At 39.1% G+C, this 14,053-nt stretch overlaps 1 pseudogene; it reads left to right on the plus strand.

The window, feature by feature from the left end:
• The first annotated feature begins 1,954 nt into the window (after positions 1-1,954).
• Positions 1,955-14,053, plus strand: part of LOC107594649 (retinal-specific ATP-binding cassette transporter-like) — a 23,618-nt pseudogene continuing 11,519 nt past the window's right edge.

Genomic DNA, 14,053 nt, shown 5'->3' on the forward strand with positions numbered 1-14,053 from the left:
GGGACGGCGATGGTGGGAGAGGGCTATCATAGGGCGACCCAGCCTCCCTGTCTACATCCAAACAGCGAGCCTTCGTGCTTTATAAACAAACCTTACCCGTTTAGCCTATTAGCTATAGCTGTCACTCCTCAGCCCTGCTCAAGTGTTACCTTGAAGAGCTACGGGATCATTGGTCACTGAAAAAATATAATTGTGTTCTCTGAATTTTGGTGTATTTGTGGTTTTTCAGTCCATGAGCTCAAGCTGAGTGCCTCTGAATGTGAATGTTGTGTTTTTCAACTGAAATGTGTTGAGAACATGTGAGTCCTGCAGGGGTTCCATTGAATCTTTCCATTCAGTTGTTTGTTCAGGACCTCTGGTGGCATTGTACATTACTGTGAATGACTTCATTAGATATGGTGCACATGAAGTAGGAGGCCTCTCGTTTCTAGTGCGGTGGCATGTGATGTGAGAGCGAGCCGTTCACTTAGCTATTGTACAGCAGTCCTCCAGTGAAGAGCCAACACAGACTCTGTGATTTCCCATGTCATTGGTGTGCTTTGAGAACAAGAGGCCTGCTACTGCCTCTTGAAAGCATGACATTCTTACATACCAATGTGCACATTGGGAGGAAGTCGTGACCTAATGGTTAGAGAGTCGGACTCGTAACCCAAAGGTTGCGGGTTCGAGTCTCGTATCGGCAAGGATTGTAGATGGGGGGAGTGAATGTCCAGCACTCTCTCCCACCTTCAATACCATGACTGAGGTGCCCTTGAGCAAGGCACCGAACGAAACTGCATTGTTCATCTGATCTAATGAGGGTTGTTCCTTATGTACCTTAGGACTGGGTGGAGACCATTAAACCACTGATGCAGAGTCAAACTGAATCTATTTAATATCCATCTCAATCGCCAATTTTGAAAAAAACATTTTGGCATTTAGCACTTAGGCCTACTCTTCAAAATCATAATAAAAATTAATGATGAGGTTTTATGGTTTGAGGGACGGCAAGCAAATGTTTAAACTCTTTAAAATCTCATTTTAACTTTAATGTGATCAGGGTTGAGGGAACACTGAAGGAACATTAGATTATAAGTTCTGATTCATCTTTTATATAAAAAATTTATTGTGTAAGGAGAGAATAGAAGATCTTCTCTTAATTGTTCATGTAAGGTGTTACTGCTCAACACACTATTGTTAGAGCATGAGAAAGAGCAGGCTCAATCATACATCCTACGTGGAGCTCCAGTGTGCTGTGCCGTGCAAAATGACACCACTCATTACTGAGTCTCTCTGGAGCACAAAACATGCCTGCAGGTGTTAGTCTGGTTAGATCTCACTGTAGCCGTCCTTCTTTGACACAAGAAGACAAATATCCAAGGATCGAATCACACTGTGGGCCTGTGGGTTCATTGTGTTTTCATTATGTGGGCATAATGCAAAGTGCAGCCACTATAAACAAACAATGTGAATTTGATTACAAATTGTGATTTTTGCCACTCCTATTGAAATTGTTTGGACTAATTTTAAACATGTTTTATGAATTGTGGAAAAACATTTTCAGGCTTTTAGTACTGCAAAATTTCAGCATTATTTTAAATATGCAAGAATCTTCTTGACTTTGACTTTTTTGTGATGCCTTCCCAGTAAAGTAGGAGGTTGGAATTTCTCTACATGTCATGTCAAACAAGCCCTCCAACACTCTCTAAAGTTTCATGGTGCTGGGATATTTATATATCTCACTAACCCCCTGAAAGTACACATTTAGAGGCTTAAAGTTACATTGACTTTTATAGACATCTTCCCAGTGAGCTAGAAGGCTGAATTTTAAGTATGTTCATCTCAGAGCAGCCCAGTGACACTCTATAAAGTTTTATTAGTCAGCTCAAGAACATTTGTGTTCTTGTTCTTGTTCATGTTTAAAACTTTCTGAATTAGCACCAAATAAAAGTTTCCCTCCGTTTCTCTTAGGTACTGGGACCCTGGCCCAAGGGCAGACCCTGTGGAGGACCATCGCTACATTTGGGGAGGTTTTGCCTACCTGCAGGACATGATTGAACACGGAATCCTCAAGTTACACACAGGTCATGACTGGCCTTTAGGGGTTTACCTGCAGCAGATGCCCTACCCCTGCTATGTGGATGACATGTGAGTGACGGCTGAAATTATGAGGCCAGAAAGTGCTAACTGGCCCTATCCCATAATATCATACCTGCTTAGAGGGATAGTCCACCCAAAAATGAAAATGCTGCCATCACTTACCTTCATGTTGTTCCAAACCTGTATGCCTTTCTTTCTTCTGCAAGCACAAAATATATTTTAAAGAATGTTGGTAACCAAACACTTTCCAATCCCATTGATTTCCTTTATATTTTTTTCAACATTCAGTTGAAGTCGAAGGGACCTGGCACTGTTTGATTACCAACATTCTTTAAAATATCTTCTTGTATGTTCCACAGAAGAAAGATTGCCAAAAAGGTGTGTAAATGATAACAGAATTGTCATTTTTGGGCATCTTCAAGTCCATTTTAATGAAGTCAAGAAATAATCACATTTGACTCATTCACATTATTTCATGGCATATGGTTCTCAATGAAACCTTGCAATTACGCCAATGTCCAATGGAACTTTTTTGTTTTGTCCTATGTCAAGGTTCATGCTGACTCTAAACCGCTGTTTCCCCATCTTCATGGTGCTGGCCTGGATCTACTCAGTGTCCATGATTGTGAAGAGCATTGTGCTGGAGAAGGAGATGAGGTTGAAGGAGACGCTGAAGGCCATGGGCGTCTCTAATGGAGTCATCTGGCACACATGGTTCATCGACAGCTTCCTCGTGATGACCACCAGCACTGCTCTGCTGACTGCCATTATCATGGTGAGGAAGAATTGTGATGACAGATGAACCATGTCAATTGAGCTTTGTCCCTCTGAGACTTTCTCAGATTTGTTGCATTGTGACATCTGCTGGATGTATGTTAGTAGTACATATCTGTCATCTCATTGTCCCATCTGTCACTCTCCCTTACTCCTTTTTCTCTGTTTCGTGGACCATATCCTGTATTTTTGGTATGGTATCCTCATTGGTAGCAATACAAAGAAAGAGAGATGTGTGATGATAAAATTATTTACACTGCAAATAAAAGAGTATCCCAATTTTTTTGTCTTTGTCCTCAGGTAGGCAAAGTGCTGAATTACAGTGATCCCATCATCCTGTTTCTGTTTCTACTCACGTTCACTGTGGCCACTATTATGCAGTGTTTCTTGATGAGTGTGTTCTTCAATAAGGCCAACTTGGCTGCGGCTTGCAGTGGCATCATCTACTTCACCCTCTACCTCCCTCACATTCTCTGTTTCGCCTGGCAAGATCGCATTACCAAGGAAATGAAGTTAGCTGTGGTGAGTCCACTATGCTGTTAAATTAAAATGCTAAAAACACATACAATAATATTTAAATAGAAATGTGTAATAGTAATAATAAATAATAAAAAGAAAATAATACAACTATTTATTTTCATTTTCAATAGCTGTTGTTTTAACTAAAGAAAAGTCACAAAATAATTGTGGTTAATTAATTTAATATATCAATACTCCCAATTTGAAAACAAGCAACTTTGTCAAAATTCCTGCAGAAATATGGGAAATAGTCCATATCAGAGGAGCCTTTGAATATTGTGTTGGACAACATAGAGGTTCAGAACTACTGCTATAAATGTAATTAGCATGAAGTCTTATTTCATTCTGATACTATTTACATTTGGAAAATAATCTCAGTGGTCAAAATGGCTCTTGGCTGTAGTTAATGTTTTGTGAAATGGTCCTCCTTTTCCAGAGCTTTCTGTCTCCAGTGGCCTTTGGATTTGGGACAGAGTATCTGTCCCGCTATGAGGAACAAGGCCTGGGGCTGCAGTGGGACAATATTCGTACAAGTCCTCTAGAGGGTGATGAGTACTCCTTCTTCACTTCCATTCACATGATGCTATTGGATGCAGTTGTCTATGCTTTTTTGGCTTGGTATCTCGATAATGTCTTTCCAGGTCAGTTTCTTTCAAATCACTGCACTGAATGTTACTAACAAGAGAAAATATGCTTTTGAATGTGTGTGTATGAGTATGTGTGTATGTGTGCTTACTTCTTTTTACCATTGGCTTTTCAGGCCAGTATGGCATCGGTCGGCCCTTTTATTTCCCACTGCAGCCCTCTTACTGGCTGAAGCCGACACCTCAACCCTCACAGATTCCAGATCCAGGTATGGTTGATTGTTTACAGCTGATATTAATCAAGCTGATATTAATCAATTAACATCCATCTTGTATGATTTGATCAGAAGTTTACAGAATTAAATACAGGTGTAGACAGGGCCTACATTACATTCATTTTGTGAACTCACCCACATGTCTCCGAAGGCCCTGAGAAGCCTGTGGTAAACAACGTGGAGAAGCAGGAGGATTTGGAGTATGGTGGCCTTTCGCCGGACCACAGGGAATGCAATGGTTCCCGCAGCAGCAAACAATGCAAGCACAGGGAGAAACGAGAGAGGATGGAGAAAGAGAGAGAGCGGGAGGAACAGCTAAAAACACAGGAAGAGATTCAACAGGAGGAGATGCAGCCTGTGCACGATGGTAAGAATATCAGCTAAATTTGAATTGAGAATACCTTTTAAATTTCATAAATCAAATTCAAAATACATCCATCCATCCATCCATCCATCCATCCATCCATCCATCCATCCATCCATCCATCCATCCATCCATCCATCCATCCATCCATCCATCCATCTATCTATCTATCTATCTTTTTGCTGCAAAAATAGTCTTGTAATAATGGACAACCTTTATTATTTACATGTAATTATGTTGAATTACTTTGAACTGTGCATCAGTAACTTCATCTACCTGTGATTTTAATTCAAATTTCAATTTATTAACTTGGTCTATTGCTGTAGCACCTGTATATAAACCTGAGCCTGTTATGTTGTCAGTTGTCTGTCTGGTTTATTGTCCGTATGGGTATTTTCCTGCAGGGAATACATTCTTTGAGCCAGAGCCGGAGGGTCTGCTAATGGGAGTGTCAGCAACAGGAGGAGATGCAGCCTGTGCACGATGGTAAGAATAGCAGCTAAATTTGAATTGAGAATACCTTTTAAATTTCATAAATCAAATTCAAAATACATCCACCCATCCACCCAACCACCCAACCACCCATCCGTCCATCCATCATCTGTCCATCCATCCATCCATCCACCCAACCACCCATCCATCCATCCATCCATCCATCCATCCATCATCTATCTATCTATCTATCTATCTATCTATCTATCTATCTATCTATCTATCTATCTATCTATCTATCTATCTATCTATCTATCTATCTATCTATCTATCTCATCCATCCATCCATCCATCCATCCATCCATCCATCCATCCATCCATCCATCCATCCATCCATCCATCCATCCATCCATCCATCCATCCATCCATCCATCCATCCATCTATCTATCTATCTATCTTTTTGCTGCAAAAATAGTCTTGTAATAATGGACAACCTTTATTATTTACATGTAATTATGTTGAATTACTTTGAACTGTGCATCAGTAACTTCATCTACCTGTGATTTTAATTCAAATTTCAATTTATTAACTTGGTCTATTGCTGTAGCACCTGTATATAAACCTGAGCCTGTTATGTTGTCAGTTGTCTGTCTAATTTAAAATCCGTATGGGTATTTTCCTGCAGGGAATCCGTTCTTTGAGCCAGAGCCAGAAGGTCTGATAATAGGAGTGTCAGTGCAGGAATTGGTGAAGGTGTATTCGAAGAAGTCAAGACCTGCAGTGGACTGTCTCAACATGAACTTCTATGAGGGCCAGATCACTTCTTTCCTGGGTCACAACGGGGCAGGAAAGACCACCACCTTGTGCGTCCCTACCTTCTCTTTATCCTTTAATGTCATTGATATGGAAACATAAATCCTATCTATTTTGTGTGATTTGGACACATTTCTCACATGTGTACTTGCATTGTCATAGGTCCATATTAACTGGGTTGTTTCCACCCACCTCTGGAACGGCTTACATATATGGTCAGGACATTCGTACAGAAATGGATGCCATACGACAATCGTTGGGCATGTGTCCACAGTACAACATTCTCTTCAATCAGTGAGTGATCTTGCTTGGAAGTAATATGTGACCCTGGACCACAAAACCAGTTGCTGGGGTATATTTGTAGCAATAGCCAAAAATACATTGTATGGGTCAAAATTATCGATTTTTCTTTTATGCCAAAGCACAGAACCTCTCTGGTGGGTCTGAATGCGAATCTGACACAATAAAGTGGTAATATGTTGTTATGGGGTCTTAATGTTTGCCTGCTGATGAGCTGTGTTTTAAACAGATACTTAAAAGTAGGGTAGACAAGGGACATTAAAGTTAAGCTTCATTTTTAGGGCTGATGTGGGTTTCAAATGAAGCAATGAAACTTTCCTTAAACGTAAACATGAAAAATGTGTTTTAAATGCCAACATTAATTTCTGAGACAACAATAGCACAATTCAACAGTGGTGTAATTGTCATGCTGCTTTATCATGCTGTATGTAATTGTTTGTTTGTGAGAGAATAAACATCCGGCACTAATGTCTATCAAGTCAGTGTTGTAATTGCGTTTCGACTCTCTCTATAGGGGGTATGCAGAGGAAACTGTCTGTGGCAATGGCTTTTGTGGGTGGTTCTAAGGTGGTGATACTGGATGAGCCGACATCAGGAGTGGATCCGTACTCCAGACGCTCCATTTGGGACCTGCTGCTCAAGTACCGCACAGGTACTGCCACCTTCTGGCCAAAGAAAACAATTTACGCTCTGCAGCTGCTCATGCAATAAGATACAAAACTGATCTTCGTGTTGTTAAATATCTGTATCATTCACTTTCTCTCTCCCATGTCTCTTACACATGCACTTCATCCAGGACGCACAGTAATACTGTCCACTCATCACATGGACGAGGCAGACCTGTTGAGTGACAGAGTGGCCATCATTTCTAAAGGGAGACTACACTGCAGTGGCTCTCCTCTCTTTCTGAAGAACTGCTTTGGAGTGGGTTTCTACCTCACGCTGGTGCGTCGCATGAAAGACCAGCGCAAAAAAGAGGTGAGAGACTTCTGCGAAAGGTCACAATGTTGGTGATTAATGCAAGACAACACAAGTGAATAGGATATATTTTAACTAATGGAAATATCACCATACTTCCCCTGATAATTAAGCACATTAGCTGTTTTGTATTACAGTTTTCTTAAATATGCAAATAAGGCGTTATATAATTACATATGCACTCATTTGCATACATTTCCAGCACAGAAATCCATCAAAATATAGATAGAAATAAAACTGTAACTGTGTTTGTATGGTGCTCATGAAGTGAAGATTTCTGACTCTGTGCTTGAGAAAAAACACAAACCCTTTAAAAATATGTATTGCAATTGAAATCTACTGACACAATATAGATAAAGTGCAATAAAATAACTTTAATGTGTATTTTGGATGTTTTCCACTAGTCTGAACGAACACATGTTAAGGAAGCAAAATGCACAAGAAACACTTCATGCGTTGAAAAACAATGGTTTTGTCTGTAGTGTCTTGCCTTAAGAATAAAGTGCGTACATGCTTTTATCTAGTTTGTAGTATTTTTATGTATGGTATTTACAATCCACAGCTTTGCTTTGAATGTGCTCGTTGGGAGTGCTTTGTCTGTCAGGATCTTGATACCATTGTTACTATAGCACACAGACACTGAATTATAGTGTTTATATGGACAACACAGGTTTTAGTCCTGCTTGCAACACGGAATTTTAATAAAGTTTCCCACAAAACTGGTTGCACAGTTGCTGCAGACATGAATCGTATCTCAAAACTCGATTATCATGTGCCATTTTACACCACATTTACTATTTTCACTTGGTAAATGATAAAACAAGCCACAAATTTTTTTTTTTTTTTAAATTGGCAATGAAACGGACAACAATCATCCTTTCTTCTCTATTGTCCAATTGCAATGTACAGTATATTCAAGTGAAACATGCATAGATAGATCAAAATAAATCTATGATACATTTATAATAAATACTGCAACATTCCATAAAAATAAGGGTTAGAGTTGTTTGTTAATTTAGATTTTATGGTGTCTATAAAGCTACCAAAAAACAGCTTAACAACTGCATACTTTTGTATTGACAAACACTACAGACCTACAGTAGGTCTATCTAGTACAAGGCAAACCCCCCAAAATATCATTTAAAAGCTTGGAAGTGCGATTTGACTGTGTCATTTTTTTTTTTTTTAAATTGGCAATGAAACGGACAACAATCATCCTTTCTTCTCTATTGTCCAATTGCAATGTACAGTATATTCAAGTGAAACATGCATAGATAGATCAAAATAAATCTATGTTACATTTATAATAAATACTGCAACATTCCATAAAAATAAGGGTTAGAGTTGTTTGTTAATTTAGATTTTATGGTGTCTATAAAGCTACCAAAAAACAGCTTAACAACTGCATACTTTTGTATTGACAAACACTACAGACCTACAGTAGGTCTATCTAGTACAAGGCAAACCCCCCAAAATATCATTTAAAAGCTTGGAAGTGCGATTTGACTGTGTCCTTTAAGAGTTCTTTGACTGTGCTCTTCAGAATGAGTGTGACTGTGCATCTGAGTGCTCCTGCACCTGCTCCACTTGCACCAGATATAAAGAGGAAAGTCATGCATTACAACCTGAGAGAATACTGGACGGTCAGTGTACTTACAACTCAACATATACAGTGATATAACAGCCACTTTAGTCTCATTTCTTCAAAAACTAATCTTTTTTGCTATCTCATTACACAGGGAATGTTGAGAGCATCACTACTCTGATTCAGCACCATGTACCTGAGGCGAAGCTGATTGAAATGATTGGTCAGGAGATGACCTATCTGCTGCCAAACAAAGGTTTTAAATATCGTGCATACGCAAGCCTTTTCCGCGAACTGGAGGAAACGTTGGGTGACATGGGTCTCAGTAGCTTTGGCATATCTGACACCTCACTAGAGGAGGTTAGACAACATTTCATGCATTATGCTAGCAACCATTACTATCAGTGATACCTGTCAATAGACTTGTTGTAGAATGTTTGTGTTAGTCATTTATGGATATTAGCAGCATGTATGCATTTTTAGTGTAAGTATGAATCTGTTGCAGTCAGTTGTGACCAGTGTTGTTTTTAACATACACTATTAACTTTTTTTCTTGTTGTTAACTGAAATAAAGCTGTATAACTATTATCTGTATTAATTAGTTGTGTTATAAATATTAGATTCATATTAGGAGATAAAACTTAAACTTTAAAAACAATGTTTATTTGGCAACTAGGTGTAATAAAATTGTTGAGTAAGTTGAAACACTAAAATAAAAATTTAAATAAGCGAAATTGAAATATTTTCAAAAAAAGTTCAATAAAATGACGAAAACATAACAAAATTATTAAAAAATAGAAGCTAATTCAAAATATTAATAAATACTATAACAGTTTATAAATAAAATAACACTGGTTGTTACTGTGCAGAGTTGTACAGATACAGTAAGTGTGTGCTCACTGATGTTTTAAGAAACTGTGTTGTGTATATCTAGATCTTTCTGAAAGTTACAGCAGATGGAGAAGCAGCCAACAGCTCTGCCACACCAGGTGAATATCTTCATATTACCTATATTTACAGTCATAATTACAGACGTGTATCTCATAAGTCAATTCGTTTTTTTTTATCCTGTACTTTTAATAAACCAATAGTTTATAACACTGTTTGACTGTGTGGTCGCCTACTCCCTCAGAGCAATGGATGCTACAACAGAGGAAAGACAGGGAGGCTGCGAGTAATGTTGAAGGTGAATCGAGATCCCAGATCTCAGCTTTGCTTAGCGCTCATGCTAAGAAGCTAACAGGGCGCTATGAAGGATTTGATTGAGATGCTATGCTTTATGTAGAGCTAAAGCTTTTGGCAGATACCAGACCAGCCTAGACTAGTGTAAATTTCCATGATGGCCCAGGCTGGTTTTGTGCTGATTAGTGCTGGTGAACCAGTCAATCATGCTGGTTGATTGGCTGAAAATGTTCCTGGTTAAGTTAGTAAAGCAATAAGGTCTTGCATGTTAAAGAAACAAATGTAGTCTTGCTGGTTTAAAAATTTGTGCATGGGTTTGTCAATGGTTAATTAGCCAGGTGAGGACAAACCAGCAGCCTAAATATAATGCTTTGGACCAGTTATGCATTTTTCACCAAAGGTCTAATAATGTTACATCCATATCTGGTCTGGTTTACAGATGCTAATGGTGTAAACCCACTGGAGTCTGATAACAGTGCTGGCAGAGCCTCCAGGCAGGTTAAAGGCTTTAGTCTGGTGCTCAAGCAGTTCCACGCTCTTGTGGTCAAGAGATTTCACCATGCCGCACGCAGCCACAAAGATTTTCTTGCACAGGTAAGGTGGAATTTCCATGTGAACACTGTTTATTCATGTTCAAGGGATAGTTCAATCAAAAATCTTTCTGTCATCATCTACCCATCCTCATGTCGTTCCAAACCTGTATGACTTTGTCTCTTCTGTGGAACATAAAAGTACAAATTTGTAAAAAAAAGTCCTGACCACTTATTTTCTTAAAACAAGTAGCCAGTAAGCAGATGTTTTCTTTACATTTTGCTTTTTTTGTAGATTGTTTTGCCAGCCAGTTTTGTCCTTATTGCTTTGGTCTTCACTATGATTGTCCCACCATTTGGAGAGTATCCCAGTCTGACCCTCACTCCGTGGATGTATGGACCACAGTTTACCTTCATCAGGTGAAAGTTGTTCTCAGAATCTGACCCATAGTCTGTATGTTTTCATGGGAGATGTGATTGAAATCCTTACTGTTCTTCTTACGTGTGTCAGTAATGAGCAGCCATCACATCCAAAGATGAGGCACTTCATACAGACATTGCTGAAAGAGCCTGGCATGGGAACACGCTGCATGGCAAATCAGCCTTTGGAGTGAGTTTTTTTCCCCTGTACTTCTTGGTGTCAACTCAGTGTTTGTAATGTGATATTGTGTTTAGTTCTTAGCTAAGAACTCTTTATTGACAGATTTAAAAAAGTATACAGACACTGTTGGACTCTTGTAAATGTGAGTATGTGTGCACAGGAGCCTCTTTACCTGCCTAAACACAACTTCTGATTGGGAAGTTCCTCCAGTTTCTCCTGAGGTCGAAAACATCTTATTGAGTCCCGAGTGGGATACAAGAAACCCCTCCCCTTCCTGTGAGTGCAGCACTGATACAAAGCTCACCATGCTGCCCATCTGTCCGGCTGGAGCTGGAGGACTGCCGCCACGCCAGGTCAGGCTCTATGATGGAACTGAAATGTTTTAATAGTGCTTATGGAGGAAGTTGGTTTAGTGATATGTTTTTTTGCTCTGATGTAGAGAAAAGAGCCAACAGGGGACATTTTGCTCGACATGACAAACAAAAATATATCTGACTACTTAGTGAAGACTTACCCAAAACTCATCAAGACCAGGTGAGCGGTTATAAAAGCAACAATGTGTTAGTAGTATCACTATTTTCATTTTATATAATGACTGCTGTTTTTCCTCATATGTAGCTTGAAGAGCAAATATTGGGTGAATGAACAAAGGTAAGGTTTCTGTTTTGTTTTTTTTTAGTTTTATGTTTGATGTGATTGCTGATATGAAATATTTGAGCAGTTGTCATTTTTAATTAACATAGCCGTTGAAAGCTCAAATCAATTTCTTTCTGCATACTGTCTCAAGATTTCAATTAATTTAAGTCAAAAAAGGAAGTTTTTTTGTGTGACATGCTAATTTTTTAGCAAATTTTTCTGTAATTATGCGTTTATTATGCAATTATGCATTTTTGAAAATTTACATTTGTACTTTTAATTGTGGTATTGCATGATCGTTTAGAATGAATTAGTAGAGGCACAGTACAAACAGATTAAAAGAGATGGATAACCAGTCACAAAACTTTTTTTTTTGTTTTATGTTTGATGTGATTGCTGATATGAAATATTTGAGCAGTTGTCATTTTTAATTAACATAGCCATTGAAAGCTCAAATCAATTTCTTTCTGCATACTGTCTCAAGATTTCAATTAAAGTCAAAAAAGGAAGTTCCTTGAGGGAACGAGACGCTGCGTCGACAAACGCTAGGGGAACGCCTTCTATGCGTTTATTATGCAATTATGCATTTTTGAAAATTTACATTTGTACTTTTAATTGTGGTATTGCATGATCGTTTAGAATGAATTAGTAGAGGCACAGTACAAACAGATTAAAAGAGATGGATAACCAGTCACAAAACCTAAATGAGACTATTTCCCCTAAAAAAAGTCTCATTCAATTGTATCCTAAAATGCAATGTTAGACGTGTTATACATCTGCGTTTACAACAAAAATACACTAGTGTAAAATGTTACTTGATTAAATCAGTTTTTTCTCCACAGGTATGGTGGTCTCTCTGTTGGTGGACAACTGCCAATTCTTGATGTTGATCCAGAGGAGATTCGGGCTGTTTTTTCCCAGCTTGGACGGATGATGAATATTACAGGGGTATGATATTGTGTATACTACACATAAACGATCATGAAATTTTGATAAGAGGCATTTAAATATATTACTTTCTATTCTGCTTGCATAACATATGCACTGTTGAATGATTGCTTATCTTATCCTTAGGGCCCCTATTCAAAGTCAGTAATGAATGAATTAGAAACATTCTTGCATTACATGGAGAGTGAGTACAATGTTAAGGTATGTTAAACCATCTATTTAAAAATACTGTAGTTTGAAAATGTAAGCATGTCTCACAAATGTGTAAATGCCACTGCATTATATAAAACTATCAAATTCTTAACTTTTTGCTCCCTTGTCACAGGTGTGGTATAATAACAAAGGCTGGCATGCCATGGTCTCCTTCATGAATGTAGCAAACAATGCCATTCTCCGTGCTTACCTGCCACCTCACGCCAATCCATCAGAGTACGGCATTACTGCCATCAACCACCCGCTCAACCTCACCAAAGAGCAGCTCTCAGAGGTCACTGTGTGAGTGTCAGTTGACACATAGAAATGTTTTTGATTGATAGGCCCAGTTTACATCATTTTCCTTGAATGTCCAACATGTTTCGTAATTCTAATCACTTGTCAATCAATTAAAAAGTACATTCACATTGGGGTTGGTAATATTTTTAAATTATTTTTGAAAGGGGTCTCTTATGATCACTAAAACTGCATTTATTTAATCAAAAATATATAAAATAATTTTGTGAATTATTACAATTTATATAATTTATGTATTTTAAAATGTTTTTTTTGCAACATTATACATATCAATTTAATCCACCCTTGCTGAATAAGAGTATTATATATATAAAAAAAAATCAATCTTACTGACCCCAAAATTTTGAACAGTAAAAAGTATGTTGTCACGCTGTTGCTGTGCCAGGGAACAGGCAGGACGACGAGGATGAAGGATACAATAAACCTTTAATAATTTGACAAGAGGGTAGGAGCACACGCACAGGGTAACATTTACAATAACTGACAAACTGGAACACAATGGACAGGAACTGATATAGGGTGGATAACGAGGGGCAGACAGGTGAGCACAATGAGGTGATTAACTGATAATGAGAACAGGAACAACCAAATAAGGACACAGAGGGAGAAACCATACTAGACAGTCCACAGAGGTGTGACAGATCGCCCCCCTGGAGGCTGCTGCAGGACTGGAATCGGGCAGGGACCTCGGGAGGCCGCGGCGGAGCAGGATACTTGGGAGGCCATGGCGGAGCCGGATACTCGGGGGGCCCTGGAGGATCAGGGACCTCAGGGGCCCATGGTGGATCAGGGGCCTGGGGAGGCCACGGTGGATCAGGGACCTCGGGGGGCCACGGCGGAGCAGGGACCTCGGGGGCCCATGGTGGATCAGGGGCCTCGGGAGGCCACGGCGGAGCAAGGGACCTCGGGAGGCCACGGCGGAGCAGGGGACCTCGGGAGGCC

This window comes from Sinocyclocheilus grahami, unplaced genomic scaffold (assembly GCF_001515645.1).
Source record: "Sinocyclocheilus grahami isolate Dianchi unplaced genomic scaffold, SAMN03320097.WGS_v1.1 scaffold188.1, whole genome shotgun sequence".
Classification (NCBI taxonomy): Eukaryota; Metazoa; Chordata; class Actinopteri; order Cypriniformes; family Cyprinidae; genus Sinocyclocheilus; species Sinocyclocheilus grahami.